Here is a 24,551-nt window from a genome sequence, read left to right on the forward strand (position 1 = left end):
GTTCCTTTTCCACTGTCGTTACTACTCCATTTGATGTAGAGATGTGGTCTGTCTGCATTATCTTGAATTTTGGGAGATGTGCAGAGTCTGGCGATGTCTGGTGTGTGAGACTGGTGGAGTCCTCTCCTGTTTCATAATTCCTGTGACTTGGCTGTGGAGAGAGGTACAGTGTCTGACACTGGCTGGTGTGTGACTGATGCTGTACTCTCTAGATCCATTATGCCTGGTGTCTTGCTAGTTGAAGCACCTGGAGTAGCCTCGATAGCAGTTTTCTTTGGTGCCTGCTGCACCTCGGTCCACTGTCCTTTCTCGTCTGTAAGCTGCCTCCATTGCTACTTTTTCTTTGACTTCCCCATGATGTCTCCTCATAGTGAGGACCAATTCACTGCCCTACCTAATGCCTGAGACACGCCTAGACCTGGATAAATTTATTTCCCTCCAACATAGGTTGTAAAATGATCCCTCCAGGTGGAATCAGGGATACCTAACTCCTAATAGAGGAGTTTGGTCTACCTTACCCTGTAAGGCTCAGTATACGCTCTAAGGTGCCCCCTTGTGGCGATGCCCTCGGGGTATCGCCTCGCCCTTCAGGGTAAGACTCTAAGTAGCTTGGTCAGACATACAGTCCTCACAAAAAAATCGGTCATGAGCGACGAGTGCGGTACGACAGTTTGGGTCGCCTGCGTACTGGGCTGCGCACAATACCAGTCAGCTGGAGAGCAGATAATCAACAACGTTGTTTGTCCATCAAGTTTAGACGAAACCGGTATTGTTTTCTTCCAGACAAGATATTCTCTGGGTCTTGAAGTATTGCTGTGTTCTTCCTCACAAAACCGCGATGATTTGAGATGATGGATGCTCAGAATCTTAAGATTTCCAGGAAACAAAACAATGTGTGGCCAGCTAGCAATGGTGCCGGCAGCGAGTGGATAAGTTACTACTGAGTGACAGTAGTGTGACTTCCACATAGACCAGTGTGACACTGGCACCACCATGATAAGAGTTATCAGTATGAGCGAGATAAGAGTGATAATGTTTACTGAGGTTCAACTCCTTAAATCAGTAATGACACCGCTGCTCTCTGCTGGGAAGTTGTTGTTACTGATGACTTCACCTTAGTCGACATTACTGCTGTCTGCTGGCAACTCATCTTCAACTGTAAGTTTTCCTTAGAGATCTCTAATGTAAATTGATCATGCTGCTGGTTGCTTGTAAGATATGGTTATTTTTGTCTGCTGGTGGGTTATGGTTACTTCTGTCTGCTGGTGGGTTATGGTTACTTCTGTCTGCTGGTGGGTTATTGTTACTTCTGTCTGCTGGTGGGTTATGGTTACTTCTGTCTGCTGGTGGGTTATTGTTACCTCTGTCTGCTGGTGGGTTATTGTTACTTCTGTTTACTGGTGGGTTATGGTTACTTCTGTCTGCTGGTGGGTTATTGTTACTTCTGTCTGCTGGTGGGTTATTGTTACTTCTGTCTGCTGGTGGGTTATTGTTACTTCTGTCTGCTGGTGGGTTATGGTTACTTCTGTCTGCTGGTGGGTTATTGTTACTTCTGTCTGCTGGTGGGTTATTGTTACTTCTGTCTGCTGGTGGGTTATTGTTACTTCTGTCTGCTGGTGGGTTATTGTTACTTCTGTCTGCTGGTGGGTTATTGTTACTTCTGTCTGCTGGTGGGTTATGGTTACTTCTGTCTGCTGGTGGGTTATTGTTACTTCTGTCTGCTGGTGGGTTATTGTTACTTCTGTCTGCTGGTGGGTTATTGTTACTTCTGTCTGCTGGTGGGTTATTGTTACTTCTGTCTGCTGGTGGGTTATTGTTACTTCTGTCTGCTGGTGGGTTATTGTTACTTCTGTCTGCTGGTGGGTTATGGTTACTTCTGTCTGCTGGTGGGTTATTGTTACTTCTGTCTGCTGGTGGGTTATTGTTACTTCTGTCTGCTGGTGGGTTATTGTTACTTCTGTCTGCTGGTGGGTTATGGTTACTTCTGTCTGCTGGTGGGTTATTGTTACTTCTGTCTGCTGGTGGGTTATTGTTACTTCTGTCTGCTGGTGGGTTATTGTTACTTCTGTCTGCTGGTGGGTTATTGTTACTTCTGTCTGCTGGTGGGTTATTGTTACTTCTGTCTGCTGGTGGGTTATTGTTACTTCTGTCTGCTGGTGGGTTATTGTTACTTCTGTCTGCTGGTGGGTTATTGTTACTTCTGTCTGCTGGTGGGTTATGGTTACTTCTGTCTGCTGGTGGGTTATTGTTACTTCTGTCTGCTGGTGGGTTATTGTTACTTCTGTCTGCTGGTGGGTTATTGTTACTTCTGTCTGCTGGTGGGTTATTGTTACTTCTGTCTGCTGGTGGGTTATTGTTACTTCTGTCTGCTGGTGGGTTATTGTTACTTCTGTCTGCTGGTAGGTTATGGTTACTTCTGTCTGCTGGTGGGTTATTGTTACTTCTGTCTGCTGGTGGGTTATTGTTACTTCTGTCTGCTGGTGGGTTATGGTTACTTCTGTCTGCTGGTGGGTTATTGTTACTTCTGTCTGCTGGTGGGTTATTGTTACTTCTGTCTGCTGGTGGGTTATTGTTACTTCTGTCTGCTGGTGGGTTATGGTTACTTCTGTCTGCTGGTGGGTTATTGTTACTTCTGTCTGCTGGTGGGTTATTGTTACTTCTGTCTGCTGGTGGGTTATTGTTATTTCTGTCTGCTGGTGGGTTATTGTTACTTCTGTCTGCTGGTGGGTTATTGTTACTTCTGTCTGCTGGTGGGTTATTGTTACTTCTGTCTGCTGGTGGGTTATTGTTACTTCTGTCTGCTGGTGGGTTATTGTTACTTCTGTCTGCTGGTGGGTTATTGTTACTTCTGTCTGCTGGTGGGTTATGGTTACTTCTGTCTGCTGGTGGGTTATTGTTACTTCTGTCTGCTGGTGGGTTATTGTTACTTCTGTCTGCTGGTGGGTTATTGTTACTTCTGTCTGCTGGTGGGTTATTGTTACTTCTGTCTGCTGGTGGGTTATTGTTACTTCTGTCTGCTGGTGGGTTATGGTTACTTCTGTCTGCTGGTGGGTTATGGTTACTTCTGTCTGCTGGTGGGTTATTGTTACTTCTGTCTGCTGGTGGGTTATTGTTACTTCTGTCTGCTGGTAGGTTATTGTTACTTCTGTCTGCTGGTGGGTTATGGTTACTTCTGTCTGCTGGTGGGTTATTGTTACTTCTGTCTGCTGGTGGGTTATGGTTACTTCTGTCTGCTGGTGGGTTATTGTTACTTCTGTCTGCTGGTGGGTTATTGGTACTTCTGTCTGCTGGTGGGTTATTGTTACTTCTGTCTGCTGGTGGGTTATTGTTACTTCTGTCTGCTGGTGGGTTATTGTTACTTCTGTCTGCTGGTGGGTTATTGTTACTTCTGTCTGCTGGTGGGTTATTGTTACTTCTGTCTGCTGGTGGGTTATTGTTACTTCTGTCTGCTGGTGGGTTATTGTTACTTCTGTCTGCTGGTGGGTTATTGTTACTTCTGTCTGCTGGTAGGTTATTGTTACTTCTGTCTGCTGGTGGGTTATTGTTACTTCTGTCTGCTGGTGGGTTATTGTTACTTCTGTCTGCTGGTGGGTTATTGTTACTTCTGTCTGCTGGTGGGTTATTGTTACTTCTGTCTGCTGGTGGGTTATTGTTACTTCTGTCTGCTGGTGGGTTATTGTTACTTCTGTCTGCTGGTGGGTTATTGTTACTTCTGTCTGCTGGTGGGTTATTGTTACTTCTGTCTGCTGGTAGGTTATTGTTACTTCTGTCTGCTGGTGGGTTATTGTTACTTCTGTCTGCTGGTGGGTTATTGTTACTTCTGTCTGCTGGTGGGTTATTGTTACTTCTGTCTGCTGGTGGGTTATGGTTACTTCTGTCTGCTGGTGGGTTATTGTTACTTCTGTCTGCTGGTAGGTTATTGTTACTTCTGTCTGCTGGTGGGTTATTGTTACTTCTGTCTGCTGGTGGGTTATTGTTACTTCTGTCTGCTGGTAGGTTATTGTTACTTCTGTCTGCTGGTGGGTTATTGTTACTTCTGTCTGCTGGTGGGTTATGGTTACTTCTGTCTGCTGGTGGGTTATTGTTACTTCTGTCTGCTGGTGGGTTATGGTTACTTCTGTCTGCTGGTGGGTTATTGTTACTTCTGTCTGCTGGTAGGTTATTGTTACTTCTGTCTGCTGGTGGGTTATGGTTACTTCTGTCTGCTGGTGGGTTATTGTTACTTCTGTCTGCTGGTAGGTTATTGTTACTTCTGTCTGCTGGTAGGTTATTGTTACTTCTGTCTGCTGGTGGGTTATTGTTATTTATTTATTTATTTATTTATATATACAAGAAGGTACATTGGGTTTGTGAGAATACATTGGATAATACAGTATTTACATTCTTGTAAAGCCACTAGTACGCGCAGCGTTTCGGGCAGGTCCTTAATCTAGCAGATAATTTTAAGTAGGTAATTTCAATCAGAATTGATAAATGATAAAGATACATTACAAGAGAAAAATGAGATGAGAGAGATAAGTAGGTATATTAAAGCAAATTGTTATATTAAAGCTCTGATTAATTACATTGACAGCTTGATTAGTAATTTAAACAAGGTTAATAGACACCATACAGCAGATTGACAGCACATATAAGACAGCAATGATCACAATGGTAAAGATGTTCAGATTGGGTACATAAAGATTGGGAGACTGGGTAGCAAAAGATACAGATAAACAAGATTTATAAACACCATACAACAGATTGGCAGCACATATAAGAAAACAGCAATGATCTCAATGGTAAAGATGTTCAAATTGGGAACATAAAGGTTGGGAGATTGGGTAGCAATTGATACAGTGCAATTTTAAGGCAAAAAGTGAAAAACTATGAAGATGAAATTAGGTACTTTTTAGTATTGATTTTGAATGATGTAAAAGTTGGACAGCTTTTCAATTCAGTAGGGAGTGAGTTCCATAAACTGGGTCCCTTTATTTGCAAAGAGTGTTTACACAGATTAAGTTTAACTCCGAGGATATCAAAGAGATATTTATTTCTGGTGTGGTGATAATGGGTCCTATTACATCTGTCCAAGAAGAGTTTCAGACAAGGATTTGCATTTAAGAACAGGGTTTTGTAAATGTAGTTGACACAAGAGAATTTGTGGAGTGAGATTATGTTTAGCATGTTTAGGGAGTTAAACAAGGGGGCTGTGTGTTGTCTGAAAGCAGAATTTGATATTATTCTGATGGCAGATTTTTGCTGGATGATGATGGACTTGAGGTGGTTTGCAGTGGTTGAACCCCATGCACAGATACCATAGTTGAGATAGGGATAGATTAGTGCATAATATAGTGAGATGAGAGCAGAGTTAGGAACATAATATCTGATTTTGGAGAGTATACCAACTGTTTTAGAGACTTTCTTAGTTATGTGTTGTATGTGGGTACTGAAGTTGAGTCTCTTGTCTAGGAATATGCCAAGAAACTTTCCATCATTTTTATTGCTAATGTTTACATTGTCAATCTGAAGCTGAATTGCATTTGTAGATTTGCTTCCAAATAGGATGTAGTAGGTCTTTTCTATGTTAAGTGTTAGTTTGTTGGTTGACATCCATAAGTGGACTTTTTTTAGTTCATTATTGACAACACCATTTAGTGTATGAGGGTTGGGATTGGAGTAGATGAGGGTAGTATCATCAGCAAACAAAATAGGTTTCAGAATGTTAGAGACATTAGGCAGATCATTAATGTATATAAGAAAAAGAAGAGGTCCCAAGATGCTGCCCTGTGGCACTCCAACAGTTATTGGTAGAATGGGAGAGATTATATTATTGATGGCTACACATTGGTGTCTATCACTAAGATAGGATTGGATATAGTCCAGTGCGTGGCCTCGGATTCCATAATGATGGAGTTTACTTAAGAGGTAATCGTGATTACTTCTGTCTACTGGTGGGTTATGGTTACTTCTGTCTGCTGGTGAGTTATGGTTACTTCTGTCTACTGGTAGGTTATGGTTACTTCTGTCTGCTGGTGGGTTATGGTTACTTCTGTCTGCTGGTGAGTTATGGTTACTTCTGTCTGCTGGTGGGTTATGGTTACTTCTGTCTACTGGTAGGTTATGGTTACTTCTGTCTGCTGGTGGATTATTGTTGCTTCTGTCTGCTGGTAGGTTGTGGTTACTGCTGTCTGCTGGTGTTTTGTGCCTATTGCTGTCTACTGAAGTGCTGTGGATAATGCTGTCTACTGCTTGGTTGTGGTTAATGCTGTCTGTTGGTGGGTTGTGGTTACTGTTGTCTACTGGTACTCAACTATTTGTACTCACCTAGTTGTGTTTGCAAGGGTTGAGCTTCTGTTCTTTGGTACCGCCTCTTAACTGTCAATCAACAGGTGTACAGATTCCTGAGCCTACTGGGCTCTATCATATCTACATTTGAAACCGTGTATGGAGTTTGCCTCCACCACATTACTGCCGAATGCATTCAATTTGTTAACTACCCTCGCGCTGAAAAATTCCTTGTAATGTCTCTGTGACTCCTTTGGGTACTCGTTTTCACCTGTACTCACCTAGTTGGAGTGCAGCAGCACCTGTGTCCCCTTGTTGGTGTTCTGTACATGCTAAATAGTTTGACTTTGTCCACTGTCAATTTATCTGAGATATATGTTGTTGGTGATCAAGTCTTCCCTAACTCCTCTGTTTCCCAGGAACGTGAGGTTTAGTTCTAGTAGCCTTTTCTGGTAACTCATACCTCTCAATTCTGGAACTAGTCTGGTGGCATACCTTTGAATCTTTTCTAACTTTGTGTTGTGTTTACCTAGGTATGGACTCCAGGCTGGAGCTTCATACTCCCGGATTGGTCTGACATAAGTGGTATACAAGGTTCTTAGATAAGTTTCTAAAAGCAGTTCTTATGTTGGCTAACGTGGTATATGCCACTGATGATATTCTTTTGACGTGGGTTTCAGGGGAAAGGTTTGGTGTGATATCAACCCCCAGCTCTTTCTCTCTCTACATGACTCTTGTAGGATTGCACATCCCAGATGGTGCAATCCCATTCATACTTAGATGGTACTTAACACATACCTGAGTTAAACTTTAGTAGCCGTTTTCTAGACCATTCCTCCAGTTGGTCCCGGTCGTCCTATAGTCTCTGTCTATCTTCATCTGTATTGATTTTTCTCATAATTATTGCATCATCAGCAAACATTGAGAGGAATGAGTTTATACCCTCTGGAAGATCATTTACATATATCAGAAAGAGGATGGATCCAAGTGCAGAGCCCTTTGGGCCTCCGCCGGTGACATCTAGCCATTCTGATGGCGAGATGTTTTCCTCCCCCCCCCTCACAGTTACTCGCTGTATCATGTTGCTTAGATACTCCCTTATCCACTGGAGCACCTTACCTTTTACTACTGTCGGGTTCTCCAACTCTTGTAACAGCCTGTTATGGGTTATTGTGTCAAAGGCTTTCTGACAATCAAAGAAAATGCCCTATGCCCACCCTGCTCTTTCTTGTTTATTTTTTGTCACCTGGTCACAGAATTCTATTAAACCTGTGAGGCACAATTTACCTTCCCTGAACCCTAGTTTGTGGTGTGTTACTTTTCCTTTTGTTGGGTTGTGACAACTGCTGTCTAATGATGGGATGTGCTTTCTGCTGTCTGCTGGTGGGTTGTGGTTAATGCTGTCTGCTGGTTGGTTATGGTTACTGTTGTCTGCTGGTGGGTTGTTGTTATGTCTGTCTACCGGTCGGTTGTGGTTACTGCTGTCTGCTGGTGGGTTGTGGTTCCTTCTGTCTGCTGGTGGGTTGTGGTTATGTCTGTCTACCGGTCGGTTGTGGTTACTGCTGTCTGCTGGTGGGTTGTGGTTCCTTCTGTCTGCTGGTGGGTTATTGTTATTAATGTCTGCTGGTGGGTTGTCGTTGCTAATGTCTGCAGATTGGTTGTGGTTATTGCTATTGTGAAGGTGGATCTGAATTAACTATTGTGACGGTAAGGCGTTGGTGTTCGGCTGTTCAAAAGCTAGGGGTATGGCCTCGTCACATATAGAAAAAAAAATAGAAATTCTGGAACTTCGCCTGTGGTAAGGTAAGGAGAAGACACACAAAACACAAGTAAATTTTAACAATGAAATTTTAATTACGTTAAAGAAAGCAAAACATGAATAAAATGGACATACAAATTCGTATAATAAAATCAATCAAAGTAATAAGAATAATCAAATGGCAAAATGAAAAGTTACGTTAAGACAAGTGAGCAAATAACAAGTGTGTGGCAAACAAAGTAAATTGGCTTCAAGCTATCACTTCTCTTAGTACACGTAAGCCTGGGGCTTAGTCTACCAACGAGACGTGTTAACTTGTCGAAAGCACGGGATATTCTGAAGACTGAGGTCGTGGCGGCCCCAGACATCAAGTAGTATGGTGGGTGGAGTGCAGTTGCAGCTGGACCCGCAGCCAATCAGCGAGGAGCAGGCGACAAGACAGGTAGTTTGGTGGTTCGAGGTGGAGCAGGTGTTCCTGGCTGCATACGTTTTGCTCTCTGGCAAACCTTGGAGATGTTGTTGTCGTTGTTGGATATTTCATCCATACTAGTTTTATATAGATGTATGTATCGACGAACTTTGGAGGGAAGAGCAGGCTCAATCTCTTGAAGGAGATTATCGTCACACTATGTAAACAAAAATAACATACAAAGAGGAGAAATTGTATAAATTCACATAAACAAAAACAAAAACTATATCTGAAAGGTTTAGTTAAGGATAATATATTACACAAATATGTCCAAAACAATAAACTACATCAGAAAGATTAAGTGAAATACAAAGAATATGTAATTATATTAAATCCAATAAATACACAAAGATCAGAATGAGGTTACATTAAAGGACAAAGAATAAAAACAAATTATATTAAACACACAGATTGATAAACATGAATGTCCTTCAGAAACCATATATACATATGATAAGATGTGTAACTTTAATGAATTAATTGATGACAAATATAAACATAAAAGTGATGAATGAGAAGACATAGTATGTTAAATAAATTAAGAAAGTATGTAAAGACTAGATGTCATAAACAGACTTTCATATAAATTATTTGAAAAGTAAGAGGAAATATAAATGAAGCAAAGGTTAGGTGGGGTGTGTGTTAGGTTAAGATGTGCATAAAATGCTGATGAAAAGTGTACAAGTAAAATATAAATATTTGGGATTAAGGTTACATTAGGGTTGGGTAGGTTAGGTCAGGATTGGTTGGGTTCGGTTAGAGTTGGTAGAGTTAGGTTAGGGCTGTGTTAGGTTATGGTTAGGGTCTGTTGGGTTAGATAAGGAAAGAACGGTTAAAACAACACTTTACACAGAATAATTGAGATTTGGAGTATGTTAGTGATCTGAGTATTTGAGTAAGTTTTTGTCAAAGTTTGTATAAGTTTGTGAGTGTAATTGTATATGTTTGGGTTTGTTTGCGCACTTTTTTATATCAGCAGGTGTATGTGTATGTCTTTGTTTAAGATACAAGTTTGAGTAACAGCTTGAGCAAGTTTGTATGTGCAAATTCCCTTTTATAAAAGTAATTGTCTGTGTATTTGAAAGTTTGTGTAAGAGTGAATGTGTTTTGTTGTAGTTGTATGAATTTGAATAAGTTTATGTTAATTTGTGAATGTAATTGTGTATGTAGATGAGATTGTGACATATATATTTCGGGCAAGTATTTATGCAATTAATGTAAAAGTGTATGTGTCATATGTATTATATGTAAGTCTGTGTGTGTCATATGTATTTTATGTAAGTTTGTGTGTGTCATAGGTATTTTATGTAAGTTTGTATATGCTTGCACATGTAATTTGAAAGTTGTGGTTAGTAACTGGAAGTGTGAAAGAGTGTTGACTGGGTAAATATATAATAAATGAAGAGTTGATGTTTCAGAGAGAATAAGATGTTGCTTTAAATAAGTTATGTTACATATGTTAGGTAGATGAGGTTAGGTAAGTTTCGTTATGTAACTTAACTTAGTAAGTTATGTAAGTTAGGTTAGGTCAGGTTAGGTAAGTTACATCAGCTAGGTTGTCATGTAAGTTACATCAGGTAGGAAAGGATAGGTAAGTTTGGTTGGGTAGGTTAGGCTAGGTAAGGGAAATTGTTTTAAGTAAATTATGTTTGGTAAGTTATGTAAGTTAGGTAAGTTATGTCAGGTAGGTTAAGTAAGGGAAGTTAGGTTATGCAAGTTAGGTAAGTTAGGTAGGTGAGGTTAGGTAAGTTGGTTTAGGTAGGTGAGGTTAGATAAGTTGGATTAGGTAGGTGAAGTTAGGTAACTTGGGTTAGGTAGGTGAGGTTAGGTAAGTTGGGTTAGGCAAGTTACATTAGGTTAGGTTAGATCGGATAAGTCAGATTAGCTCGTATAATGTATTGTTGTTCAGAGTATAGTTTTAAGATAAAGTGGATAGGAGAATACATTTTTAAACAGAATCAATAATAAACAGAAATGTAAGTTTGTTACACGAAGTTGAACTAGTTACTTTAAGAGCAGTGTTTTGTGAGAGTTATAAGTAACTGAGATGAGAAACATGGTAAATACTCATAACATTCTTGTCTTAGTGCCTTTGTATTAAGTTGATAGAAAGTTTTGTCATAGATATATTATAACATTACAAAAAGTTATCGTAGCTGCTGCTAATATCAACTGGGAGATTGAATTAGGTGACATAGTGAACATCTACCTAGCAGTGCACACATTTCTTCAGAAAACTCTGAGCCTCTATAACGCCCACTGTCCAATGCTAGTGAATCAAGTCACAACTAAAAGGTTAAACAATCCTTGGCTTACAAAGGGTAAACTTAAATCTAAATCTAAATCTTAAATCTAAATCTAAATCTTAAATCTTAAATCTTAAATCTCAAATCTTAAATCTTAAATCTTGCCCGAAACGCTATGTGTACTAGTGTCTTTAGGTATTGTATGTACTAGGTCTATCAATAAATCAATCAGAATGTTTGTAACTCTGCATCTATGCATGTACTTTTCCTAAATAAATTATTATTATTATTATTATTATTAATAAAAAACAAGTCCACGAGAAGAAGTATAAGTAAGGAATCGCCTCCAAAGGATTTTCAAAGATTTACTGATCAATGCTGTCTAAAATAATTAAGAGAGCCAAAATAAAATACTACAAAAATAAATTTATCCAAATTAAGGGCAACATTAAAAAAAAACATTGAGCACTATTTCCTAAATATTAGGATCAAAAAAGATTTTGAATAAAAAACCAATACTCCTATCCAATGACGATGGTGTGCTTTCAGCCTCTGACACTGCTATTGAATACAATAGGTTCTCCTCATCAATTGGCACATTCCTTGCAAATGATAATCCATCCTCTCTAACTATTGTTAAGGACTACCTTACAGGTAACTATCCAGAGTCTCTGTACCTAACTCGTGCTAATTCCACTGATGTTAATGAGATAATCCTTTCTCTTAAAACAAAGTTAAATGCCCTTGCCGAGATACCAACTCTAATTTACAAAAAAAAAACTCTAGATTTCTAGCTCCTGTCATTGCATTTCATCGCTCTTCAACAAATCACTTGAACTCCAAACCTTTCCGGAGATTCTAAATAAAGCGAGAGTAACCCCATTTCATACATTTGGTGATCTAACTGATGTCAACAATTTCAGACCAATATCAATTATGCCAACCTTGTTAAAAATATTTGAAAAGCTAATCTACAAGCAGCTTTACTCTTATCTAGCCAATCACAATATACTTAGCTCTTGCCAATATGGCTTCAGACCCCAAAAAAAGCCCTAACGATGCTCTGATTAGAATGATTATCTTGATACATGCAGCTCATGATAAAAATGAGTTCCCTGTTGGGTTATTTGTTGATTTACGTAAGACTTTCGATACTGTCAACCACAAAAACCTCCTTAAATTACATCATTATGGAGTCAGAGGACACTCCCTGCAATACCTCAAATCCTACCTTACTGACAGGCTCCAGAATGTTTCTGTGAATAATACAATTTCTCCCACCCTACCCATCAACATTGGTGTTCCTCAGGGCAGCATACTTGGCCCTCTCCTCTTTCTCATCTACATTAATGACCTTCCAAATGCCTCCCAACACCTCAAACCAATTTTATTTGTGTATGATACAACCTTCATTTTCTCCAGTCCTGACCCTCTTGCTCTAAATGTCACAGTGAATACTGAACTAAATAAAGTCCCTCTTTGGCTAACTGCTAACCTCACCCTTAACATTGACATAACTTGCAATATTTTTTTGTAATAAATCCTCAGAACAAATTAATCAAAGAATAAACAATATCCAAATTAGTAACAAAGTAGATGGTAAATTCCTTGGTGTTCTCATCGATAATAAGCTGAATTTCCAGGGACACATCTTAAATATAGCAAAAAAAGTTTCTAAAACTGTTGGCATTCTTTCTAAGATCAGATATTATGTACCTCGCCCTGCTCTGGTGATGCTCTATTACTCTCTCATCTATCCTTATCTCAATTATGGTATTTGTGCTTGGGGTTTCTACTACCCAAAATCATCTATGTCTTCTAATTACTCAACACAAAGCTCCTATTAAATAATTTCCAACTCTGGCCCCAGACAGCACTCGGTACACCTTACTTTATTTATTTATTTATTTATTTATTTATTTATATAGAAGAAGGTACATTGGGTTTGAGAGGATATATATAGCATGGTATTTACAATCTTGTAAAGCCATAAGTATGCGCAGCGTTTCGGGCAGGTCCTTAATCTGACAGATAATTTTAAGTAGGTAAATTCTAGCACAATTAATAAAATGATAACAGGTACATTACAAGAAAAAAAATGAGATGAGAGAGTTTAGTTGGTATATTAAATCACAGTGTTAGCTCTGATTGATTGCATTGACAGCTTGATTGGTAATTTAAACAAAGATTAATAGGCACCACACAGCAAATTGATAGCACATATAAGAAGACAGCAATTATCACAATGGTTGTAAAGTTGTTTGGATTAGGTACATAAAGAAACAGTGCAATTTTAAAGCAACAAGGTAGGAAACTATGAAGATGAAATTAGGTACTTTTTTGTTTTGTTTTTAAATGACGCAAAAGTTGGACAGCTTTTCAATTCATTAGGGAGTGAGTTCCATAGACTGGGTCCCTTTATTTACATAGTGTTTACACAGATTACGTTTGACTTAGGGGATATCAAAGAGATATTTATTTCTGGTGTCGTGATAATGGGTCCTATTACATCTGTGCAGGGAGAGTTTAAGAGCAGGGTTTTGTAAATGTAATTGACACAAGAGAATGAGTGGAGTGAGCTTATTTTTAGCATGTTTAGGGATTTAAACAAGGGGGCAGAGTGTTATCTGAAAGCAGAATTTGTTATTATTCTGATAACAGATTTTTGCTTGGTGATGATGGACCTGAGGTGGTTTGCAATCGTTGAACCCCATGCACAGATACCATAATTAAGATAGGAATAGATTAGTGCATAATATAGTGAGATGAGAGCAGAGTTAGGTACATAATATCTGATTTGGAGAGTATTCCAACTGTTTTAGATACTTTCTTAGTTATGTGTTGTATATGGGTACTGAAGTTGAGTCTCTTGTCTAGGAATAGGCCAAGAAACTTTCCAACATTTTTATTACTGATGTTAATATTGTCTATCTAAAGCTGAATTGCATTTGTTGATTTGCTTCCAAATAAGATGTAGTAGGTCTTTTTTATGTTAAGTGTTAGTTTGTTGGTTGACATCCATAAGGGGACTTTCTTTTGTTCATTATTAACAACATTATTTAGTGTGTGTGTGTGGGTTGGGGTTTGAGTAGATGAGGGTAGTATCATCAGCAAACAATATAGGTTTAAGAATGTTAGAGATATTAGGCAGAACATTGATGAACATAAGAAATAGGAGAGGTCCCAAGATGCTGCCCTGTGGCACTCCAACGGTTATTGGTAGAGTGGGAGAGGTTATATCATTGATGGCTAACACATTGGTGTCTATCACTAAGATAGGATTGGATATAGTCCAGGGCATGGCCTCGGATTCCATAATGATGGAGTTTAAGTAACAGGTAATTGTGATTAACAGTATCAAAGGCCTTTCTCAGGTCAATGAAGAGTTCAATCGGAAACTCATTTTTTGTCAAGGGCTGAGTAAATTATATCAAGGAGACTAATAATTGCATCAGTGGTACTCTCTTGGGAGCGGAAGCCAAACTGACAGGGACTGAGTATTTCGAATTTTACGCGGAAAGAGTAGAGCTGTTTGTAGATAATTTTTTCAAATATTTTTGATAGTATGGGTAGGTTTGATATTGGTCTATAATTGTTTATATCTGCCGGATTACCTCCTTTATGAACTGGCGTTACTCCTGCTTTTTTAAGGATATCAGGGATGGTATGCCACTCTAGAGATTTGTTGAACAGCAGAGCTATAGGTGGCGCAAGGGCATGGGAGGCGCTCTTGTATACAATGGATGGGATTTCACTGATGTTCCCAGCTTTGGTTTTTACTGAGTGTATAATGGACACAACATCTGACGGACTGACTGGTGAGAGAAGAGAGGTTGGATAGCTGCCTGAGAGATATGTGTTGATATGTGTCTGAGTCTGTGTGATTTTTCGGGCAAGGTTAGCATCAACCGATTAAAAGAAGCTATTAAATTTATTTGCTATTTCTAAATCAGTTGACGGTGTATAGCCATCCTTAGAGAGTTTTATCTGGTTGTGAGAGTGTTGTTTAGTTCCTAGGATATTAGAGATGGTTTTCCATGTGCTTTTCATGTTGCCTTTTGCTTCTTTGAATCTAGTCTCATAATATGAATGTTTCGCTTTTCTTTTGATACTGGTAAGCACTGATGAGTACCTCTTAACTACTTCCTTTGTAACTCGGCCAATCCTAAGTTTCTTTTCATATTCATGTTTTTTGTTGATAGATTTGAATATGCCACTTGTGAGCCACGGATTGTTTATTCTTTTGTCAGTTTCTTTTTTGGTAAGGAGGGGACAGTGAGTGTTGTAGAGGCTTAGAGTTTTGGAGAGAAAGATGTTAGCTAATGAATTTATATCCTGTGTATTATTGAATTCAGATTCCCAGTTAATATTCTGAAGTGCATTTGAGAGGCTGCCTATAGCTGTTTCACTGTGTAGCCTGAATGTGAGTTTCTTGCTTTCTGGTGGTGTTATGTACATGTTTGCTATGAGGAAAGTTGGATAGTGGTCATTTGTTCTGTCATTGATTTTACCAGATGCAAAGGGAGCTGTTATATTAGTCCATAAGTGACCCAAGGTAGTGGCAGATGTTTGAGTGACTCGATTGGGTTTGATGATTGTGGGGATTAGCATACAGGAGTTCATGCTGTTACTGAAATAGTCAACTTGAGGGTTATTTTGTAGACCCAGGTCAATACTGAAGTCACCTCCTAGAATGATGTGATTTTTGTTGAGATTGTTATTTATGATAAGATTCCTTAGGTTGTCTGAGAATGAAGCTATATTGGTATTGGGAAATCTATAGATGGCACCGATAGTCAAGGAGGATTTAAGGGATTTACTGGAGAACTTGGCAAAGGTATATTCACAATAGTCGTCTCTATCACTAATGACACTATTGCAGATGAAGATATCTTGGTAATGTATTGCTGTGCCACCTCCTTTTTTATTAGGCCTGCAGTTGTGAATGGCTTTATAACCAGCTAAGTTGTAGAGTTGGGTATAGTCTTTATTTAGCCAATTTTCTGTTAAAATAATGAACGATAATTTAGTACCTAGTACCTGTGAGTAGTGCATTTATATCATCAAAATGTTTACCAAGTGATCTAACATTTTGGTTGTAAACTGATTGGCAGGTGCTATTTAGGAGTTTGTTTTTTTCAAGATTTGCTGTGTAATACCTGCAATAATGATGATCAATGTGCTGATTGGTGTAGATATGAGACAGAAGATTTCGATCAGGATCAATATCAGTATGCATGTAGATGCAATGGGGTCGCGATTCGATAATACAAGCTATTACAGAAACAGTTAAATACTAAATCTGCTGTAAATAGAAAGTAATTATAGCAAAACACAACAATAAATGCAAGTACACAAAAAAAGAAACAATTAGAAGTAGAATAAAGATCACCGTAGATAGCCAGGAAGGATACAGAGGTTAGGCAAAGAGAGAAAACAAAAAATCAGTAGAGACTGACAAGATTAATATATAACAAAAATAATAAGACAAATAATAATCGTAAAGTAAAATAACCTTAAAAGATAATTAATTTTAAATAGCTTAGTTATAAAACTATAATTAGTATGAACTTAAGAAAACAAAATGAGCTTAATAATTAAGTTCAATAAATGACATACTAATCAAATTACAATTAAATTTAAAATTTAAAAATAACAGGGGTAAGATTATATTTATGAGTAAAATTTCACAATGATACTGAGGTAGATGCTTACATGAATGCATGGAGACTTAACTGATTACTTAGGAACTTTTATGGATGAGAGAACAGAACTTAAATCTTTGTATATAATAATAATAATAATAATAATAATAATAATAATAATAATAATAATAATAATAATAATAATAATAATAATAATAGTAACAATAATAATAATAATAATAATAATTTATTTAGGAAAAGTACATACATAGTTGCAGAGTTAAAGTACAAACATTCAGTTAGATTTAAAGATAGAGGTAGTACATACAATACCTAAAGCCACTAGTACGCATAGCGTTTCGGCAAGGTGAGGTGGAAAAAAAAACTTAGACTAAAACTTAATAGTAAATGAGCTTAAAGTATAAATTGCGTTGAATGAAACACAAATAATAAAAGATAAAATAAGGAGGTAACATGGTAGGAAATAGCCAATATACAAGTTGGTCAACAAACAGCATTTTTTTTAATAGTAAGACATGGGTTGACTTTTAGAAGTAAGGTAGGTTACATGGAGTTAATTAGGAAATACTTAGTTTTCATCTTAAACTGGTTGAGAGAGGTACAACTTTTGACATGATTGGGAAGGTCATTCCACATTCTGGGTCCCTTGATTTGTAGAGCATTCCTAGTTTGATTAAGTCTTACTCTTGGAATATCAAATAGGTATTTGTTTCTGGTGTGGTGCCCATGGGTTCGGTTACAACCTTCTAGGAAGTGTTGAAGGTCAGGATTGACATCACAATTCAGAGTTTTAAATATATAGAGTACACAAGAGAGGATGTGCAGTGACTAAATATCTAAAATATTCAGAGATTTGAGTAAGGGTGCCGAGTGCTGTCTGGGACCAGAGTTAGTTATTGTTCTAATAGCAGCTTTGTGTTGGGTAATTAGAGGAAGTAAATGATTTTGGGTAGTAGAACCCCAAGCACAAATACTATAGTTGAGATAAGGATAGATGAGAGAGTAATAGAGCGTCACCAGGGCAGGGCGAGGAACATAATATCTGATCTTAGAAAGAATGCCAACAGTTTTAGAAACTTTTTTTGTTATATTTAGAATGTGTCCCTGGAAATTCCGCTTGTTATCGATGAGGACACCAAGGAATTTACCATCAACTTTACTACTGATTTGTATATTGTTTATTCTTAAATTAATTTCATTTGAGGATTTATTACCAAACAAAATATAAAAAGTTTTGTCAATGTTAAGGGTGAGTTTGTTGGCAGTTAGCCAAAGATGGACTTTATTTAGTTCAGTGTTCACAATGACATTTAGAGCAAGCCTGAAGAAAATGAGAGTTTTGTCATCAGCAAATAAGATTGATTTGAGATGTTGAGAGGCATTTGGAAGGTTATTAATGTAGAAGTGAAAGAGGAGAGGGCCAAGTATGCTGCCTTGTGGAACATCGATGTTTATAGGTAGTGTCGGAGAAATGGAATTATTCACAGAAACATACTGGAGTCTGTCAGTAAGGTAGGACTGAAGGTATTGTAGGGAGTGTCCTCTGACTCCATAATGATGTAATTTAAGAAGAAGGCTTTGGTGGTTGACAGTGTCAAAAGCCTTATGTAGGTCCACAAATATCCCAACAGGGAACACATTTTTATAAAGAGCTGCATGTATCAAGTTAATCATGCTAATAAGTCCATCGTTAGTGCTATTTTTGGGTCTGAAGCCATATTGACAAGAGCTTAGTATATTGTGTTTGGCTAGATAAGAGTAAAGCTGCTTGTAGATTAGTTTTCCAAATATTTTTGACAAGTTTGGCAGAATTGACATAGGTCTGAAGTTGTTGACATCAGTGAGATCACCACATTTATGGACTGGGGTTACTCTTGCTTTTTTTTTTAGATTATCTTCAAAAGTTTGGAGTACAAGTGACTTTTTGTAGAGCAATGCAATATCAGGGGTTAAAGATCTGGAGGCTTTTTTGTAGATTAGAGTTGGTATCTCCGCAAAGGCACTAGACACTAAGCACTAGGCACTAGACACTAGGCACTAGACACTAGGCACTAGGCACTAACTATATGTTAGACGTTAAGTCACTGCACATCCTTTTATGTGTACTGTATATATTTAAAACTGGAATGACAATCCTGACCTTAAACGCTTCCTAGAAGGTTGTAACAGAACCCATGGGCACCACACCAGAAACAAATACCTATTTGATATTCCAAGAGTGAGCTTTAACTAAACTAGAAATACTCTACAAACCAAGGGACCCAGAATGTGGGATGACCTTCCCAATCATGTCAAAGGCTGAACCTCTCTCAACCAGTTTAAGAGAAAAACTAAGTACTACCTAATTAACTCCCTGTAACCTACCTTACGCCCTAAATGTCAACACAAGTTTTGCTATTTTCAAACAATACTGTTTGTTGACCAACTTGTATAATTGCTGATATCTGCCATGCCCCCCCCCCCCCTTTTTTCATTTTTCAACACAATTTATACTTTAATCTTAATTAGTATTAAGCTTTAGTCTAAGTGTTTTTTCCTTGCCCGAAACGCTGTGCGTATTAGCGGCTTTAGGTATTGTATGTACTAAGTATCTATAAATCCAACATTATGTTTGTTAATCATCTTCTATGTATGTACTTTTACCTGAATAAACATTTCAATTTTGATTTTGATTTTGATATTTTGTATAAACAAGTTACAAGATATGTCTTTGGTAAAAGTTTTATACTTAATAATATATATGACAGAAAATATACTGCATAATAGAACTTACATAAATAAGAAATGTTACAAATTTAATGAATAGTTGTACATCTTTAGTTTGAAATAATACCTAAAGTTCATTGTGACTACATAATGATGTGTTTTAGTAAGTTTGACACAAACTGTAGTTTAAAAATGATCCTGAAACGTTTCCCTTGACTATTGAAGACGCATTCTTAATTATCATGTGTCACGAAAAGACTGTCTTCAGATGCTGGAAGTAATGTCTTAGCGTCCTGGAATGTATCCTTAAATGCGTGAGGATGTTGTTGAAAGTAACCTTGTTATGTCAAAATGTTTTGGAGAGCATCCTTTGATGTCTTAGAATGTTTCTTTTGATGCTCGAAAGTGACAGAGAATATCATTGCTGGCTCTGAGAATATCGTTGATGGCTCTGAGAATATCCTTGGTGGTTCTGAGAATATCCTTGATGTCTCTGAGTGTATCCTTCTTTCATAAAGAGGGCATGTAGAACGTCTTTTAATGCATGAAGGTGTCTTGGAGAATAAGCTTAATGTCTCTGAGAGTATCCTTAGGAGCATCAAGATGACATGAGAGTATCAATTGAAACGTAAAGATGTCTTAGAATGTTTCCTTTGATGTATGAAGAATATTTTTGTTAAGAAACTTTTGTGAAGAAGTTACCTACAATAATTTACTTACTTTAAGAAAGAGAACTGTTTGTTCACAAATAATGTAAAAATAATACCTTAAATTATTTTCGAGTGTATTCTCAGTTAACATATGGCATGAAAAGAAAGTCTTTGTAAATTTAATACTGCATAAAGAGTAATACTTGTTATGATATGATGTTAAGACGTTACTTTAAATTATTTTCAGTAGTGTGTATTGTAATATTAGTTAAGAAATGTTAAGAAAAGATTGTCTTAGTAACTTTGTTACTGCATAAAGCGTAGTTTTGTTTAAGAACAGTGTTAGTAAGAAATATTAAGTTGATAAAGAGAAATACATTGACATAGTTTTACAAATAAACCTCAGTAAATGACGAAATAAATACTTTATAATCAATAATTTGTAAAATAACTAAATAAATATGTAAATAAATAAATAAATAATTTATAACTAAAGTTTATAATTTGCAGTAAATAATTTGTAACTAAAATTTATACTACGTAATCAATAATTTGTAAATAACTAAATTAATTTACAAATAACTAAATTAATTTGTAAATAACTAAATAAATTTGTAAATACCTAAATAATTTGTAATTAACTAAAATAAATAATTTGTAACTAACTAAAATAAATAATTTGTAACTAACTAAAATAAATAATTTGTAACTAACTTAAATAAATTATTTGTAACTAAAAAAAATTGTAACTAAAATAAAATGGATGTAATAAAGAGTTAAGTCTTTGTTGTAGTCATAAACTGTATATAAATAAATAATGAAAGTTGCTAGGAAAGAGTAATGCTGTTGATAATACGTAACAAACAACTTGTTACTGTATAAAGATGTAATTGTACATTTTGTTTAAAGAAATACGCAGAACATGTAAGAGCATGCGGTGAACACAGAGAACATGTGGGGAACATGAATTGAACTTGCAGAGAACATGCTGAGAACATGAATAACGTGTAACAGGTTGTACAGAGAACATCCAAGAACAGTCTGAGAACATGCAAAGTGTGTAAAGAACATGCTGTGAAAACTTGCAGAACATGGACAGAACATACAATTATAGAATGAACATTTGGAGAATATTTAAGAACAGGGGAACAAATACGAAGTTTGCAAAGAACATGTGAAAATTCCGAGAACATGCAGAAAGAATAAAAGATGGAATGAACATTTGGAGAATATTTAAGAACATGGAGAACGTGTAACAAGAAGTGCAGAAAACGTGTAAGAATAAGAAAAGGATGGAGGAAAAATGTAAGAACGTGTAACGAGAAGTGTGGAGAACATGTAAGAACATGCGAAGAACACAGAAGTTGAGCATAACGAGTATTGACAAAATACAGTATGAAGATTATCGGTAAGATGCATGGTAATAGCTGCTTTTACAAGAGACATTGATCCATGAGACGAGAGAGAGACAGAGAGATCGATGTAGGACGGGAAAATAAAGGATTGAGAGACAAAGAGTTGTAAAAACAAATTTAATTTTTTGCTGGCAAAGCTGTGAAGGGTGGGTGTGAGAGGGAAGGATTGGGTGGAGTTGGGGAATGAGGTGAGAGTGGGAGTTATGTGTGGGAGGGTTGGGAGTAGGGAAGGTGCGAGGGGGGAAGATAAGAGAGGGAACAGCGCGGGTGTCGAGATTATGGTGGAGTGGGGGAGGGGGTGGGGGAGAGGAATGGAGGGAACTCTACAGTAGTTGCGGTGATTGGAAGGAAAAGGTGGAGAGGAAAGTGAAATAGGGGGAAGGAGAGAATGTTGTTTGTATGTTGATCTGCATGCTTGCTTCCTTGCTTATAATACATGAAGGAAATATATGGAATTATGTTTCTTTCCGAAATTACAAATATGAACTACGACTTTAAAACGAGAGATAGTGGACATGAGCTAAACTGTGCAAATATTTTATTCTACTTAATGTGACTGAAATAACTATATTTAAATTTTAGGAAAATTGTACTGCTAATGATGAAGTTACAGGAGAAAACTAAGTCGGAGAACAAGAGCTGAAGTTCGATAACTAAACTGTTTTATTTTATTACGTCAGAAATAACTATGTTTTAAATATCGAGGAACTTACTTAGTTAATAACGAAGTTATGAGAAAAAATTAAGGCAGAGGACAGGAGCTGGAGCTTGTCACATACTTTATCTTGTTTTACTATGTACAAAATACGTCTACTTTTAATCTCGGGGAAAGTGAACTCTTATTAGGGAAGTTATAGGAGTGAACTAAGGCAGCGGACAAGAGCTGAAACTCAGTCACTAAATTATTGTATTTTACTAAGTCGGATATACACCCGTTTTAAATCTAAGGAAAATGAGGCTGTTAAAAATTAACTTATAAGAGACAACTAAGGCGGGGGACAGGAGTCGGAGCTCGCAAACTAACTTCATCTTATTTACTACGTCCGAAATACGACGTAGGAAATATGACGTAGTCATATTTTGGTATAAAATTCCGCGAAAATTGGGTTGATAATAGTGAAGCTGAAACTCGTAACTACAGTGGTACCTCGCATAACGATCGCCCCAAAAGGCGAACATTTTGGGCAACGAACGGCCCGATCGGTGTCAAATCGTCGCGTATGACGAACGCTGGTTTGAGTAACGTCAACACCACACGGTGGGGTCGCGCTGCTTTTTGCACATTCTTCGACGCCTCCGACGATGCACATAAATTATGTTGTTCTTGTTTAAAGATGCTAATAATGCTGGGATATAAAAGGGTGACTGCTGAGATGTTGCAAAGCATTGACGTGTTTGTAGAAAAAAGAAATGAAATTTCTGATATACAACAAATGTCAAAAAGGTTTGCTCGGTTTTTAGCAGGTAGGCTGCTCCATTATAACAATCTTTCTTTGTTTCAAATGTGTTCCATTTGTTTTGTATTTGTCATTTACGTCTCAATAATGGAGCAGCCTACCTTACATACAATGAACCATTATGACATTTTCCTTTCTTCAAATGTGTTCAATATTTATTTTCCATTTGTCTTATAGCAAAAGGTTCGTTCGGTGGTCGGCAGGTAGGCTGCTCCATGTTTCTTAAATAAAAAAAAAATAAAACGAAAAAATAAAAGAACTGTTGAAACAATTTGAAAAATGACATATGCCATAAAGGTTCGTTCAGTGTTTGTCGGGTAGGCTGCTCCATTATTGAGACGTAAGTGACAAATACAAAACAAATGGATCACATTTGAAACAAAGAAAGATCGTCATAATGGAGCAGCCTACCCGACAAACACTGAACGAACCTTTTGCTATAACAAATATGAAAGACAAGGGCTGCTGGCTGGGTTAGTACTGCGTGAGCAACCATTTGTGGCACACGTGCCTCTGGCTCCCAAACACCTGTCCCACACGGTGTTGAAAGACTGCGCTCAGTCGGTGCAATTCAGACCCTATTGTTTGAAGAACATAAGGGTCATAACATTGGTGAAGCTATGCGCAATAAGGGCTTAACACAACAGTCGGATGCCAGTGATACAGCACCTATGAGGATGATACAGCAAGCATATCCAGTTGTAGCTCTGAGCCCCACCCTTGCCATCTCCAATTTATATAGATGATACATAGAAGAATCGTTTACTGCCTTCAATGATGATGCATCTGATACAAGTAGCATAGATGAACAGTGTTAGCGGCTTCCATGGTGGTGTTTTCCATAGATATTTTCAAGAATACCTGAATCTCTTCCTGACTGACGGACACTTTGAGGCTCGCTGAATCTCTTCCTGTGTGGGACCTTACACAGCGATCTTTTCAAGACTACCTTACAAATTGAGTTTTTCCTATAATCGTTTCCATACTACCTTATGCTTTACAAGCTTAGATACATACCACCTACAAGTACTAAAGCCAAGGGTGCACGCGAGTGCGTTATTTGCAAGCACACACAACGATGAAACAGGAAGCGAAAATCTATCTATAGCTGGTACAAGGAGAGTCGTGCTCCCAGCAAACACAGAACGTTTGTGGACGTTTTTAAATGGTTCCACAAAGGTAATACTGTAACTTTTGACATAAATACGTATATCTGACATTCTTAAAACCAAAGGATATAACTAAAAACATATATTCTTATGACACAGTTTTTTAAGATTTATGTAAAAATTTAAAAATAATAGTAAATGCTATGGTATTATAATGTTTTCATGCTTTATATTTAAGAATAAATAATTTTCAGTCAACATTTAGTTTTTTTTGTTTACTTTCTGTAAAGCTATCCAATTTACGTTCTTATAACATAAATATAACATTTATATGACGTCAGTATAACGTTATTTACACGACATCATTACGTTATTATGATGTTATATTAACGTATAATTCCTGTGTGAAAACCAGAATATATATTGAACTTTATGTTTTAAACATTGTAAAGTTATCATAAAACTTGGATTAGACGGTAAGCATGCTTTACTTATGAAAATATACAAACAAATCAACAAAAACATTTTAACATAAAAAACATAAACATAACATAAATTAATTGCATGCATGGGAGTTAACTGGAACTCTGTAATATTGCATACATGAACCTTAAGGTACAAACCCAGTGTATTTACTCATACAGTTCTTTCCTAAATCTAAATTTTTCCAATTTTTACACTTTGTTTCGAGTTCTGTCTTGTGTTGCTACTTTTAATACCCCATTAATGTCCCCTTTGTTATGTCCATTCATCCCATTGTGCACCTCTACCATATATCACTCCTAATTCTTTGCTTTTCTAGAGAAT

The 24,551-nt window shown here is 37.1% G+C and overlaps 1 protein-coding gene across 1 annotated transcript in view; it reads left to right on the forward strand.

Annotated features, from left to right (window-relative positions):
* The first annotated feature begins 566 nt into the window (after positions 1–566).
* The window catches only part of LOC138371895 (E3 ubiquitin-protein ligase TRIM13-like), a 73,213-nt gene continuing 49,228 nt past the window's right edge, over positions 567–24,551 (forward strand). The window contains exon 1 of the mRNA XM_069336943.1: positions 567–1,158. The gene's annotated coding sequence lies outside the window, so the exon portion shown is untranslated. The remainder of the gene's footprint in view (positions 1,159–24,551) is intronic.

Source organism: Procambarus clarkii, chromosome 37, assembly GCF_040958095.1.
Source record: "Procambarus clarkii isolate CNS0578487 chromosome 37, FALCON_Pclarkii_2.0, whole genome shotgun sequence".
In the NCBI taxonomy this organism is placed as follows: Eukaryota; Metazoa; Arthropoda; class Malacostraca; order Decapoda; family Cambaridae; genus Procambarus; species Procambarus clarkii.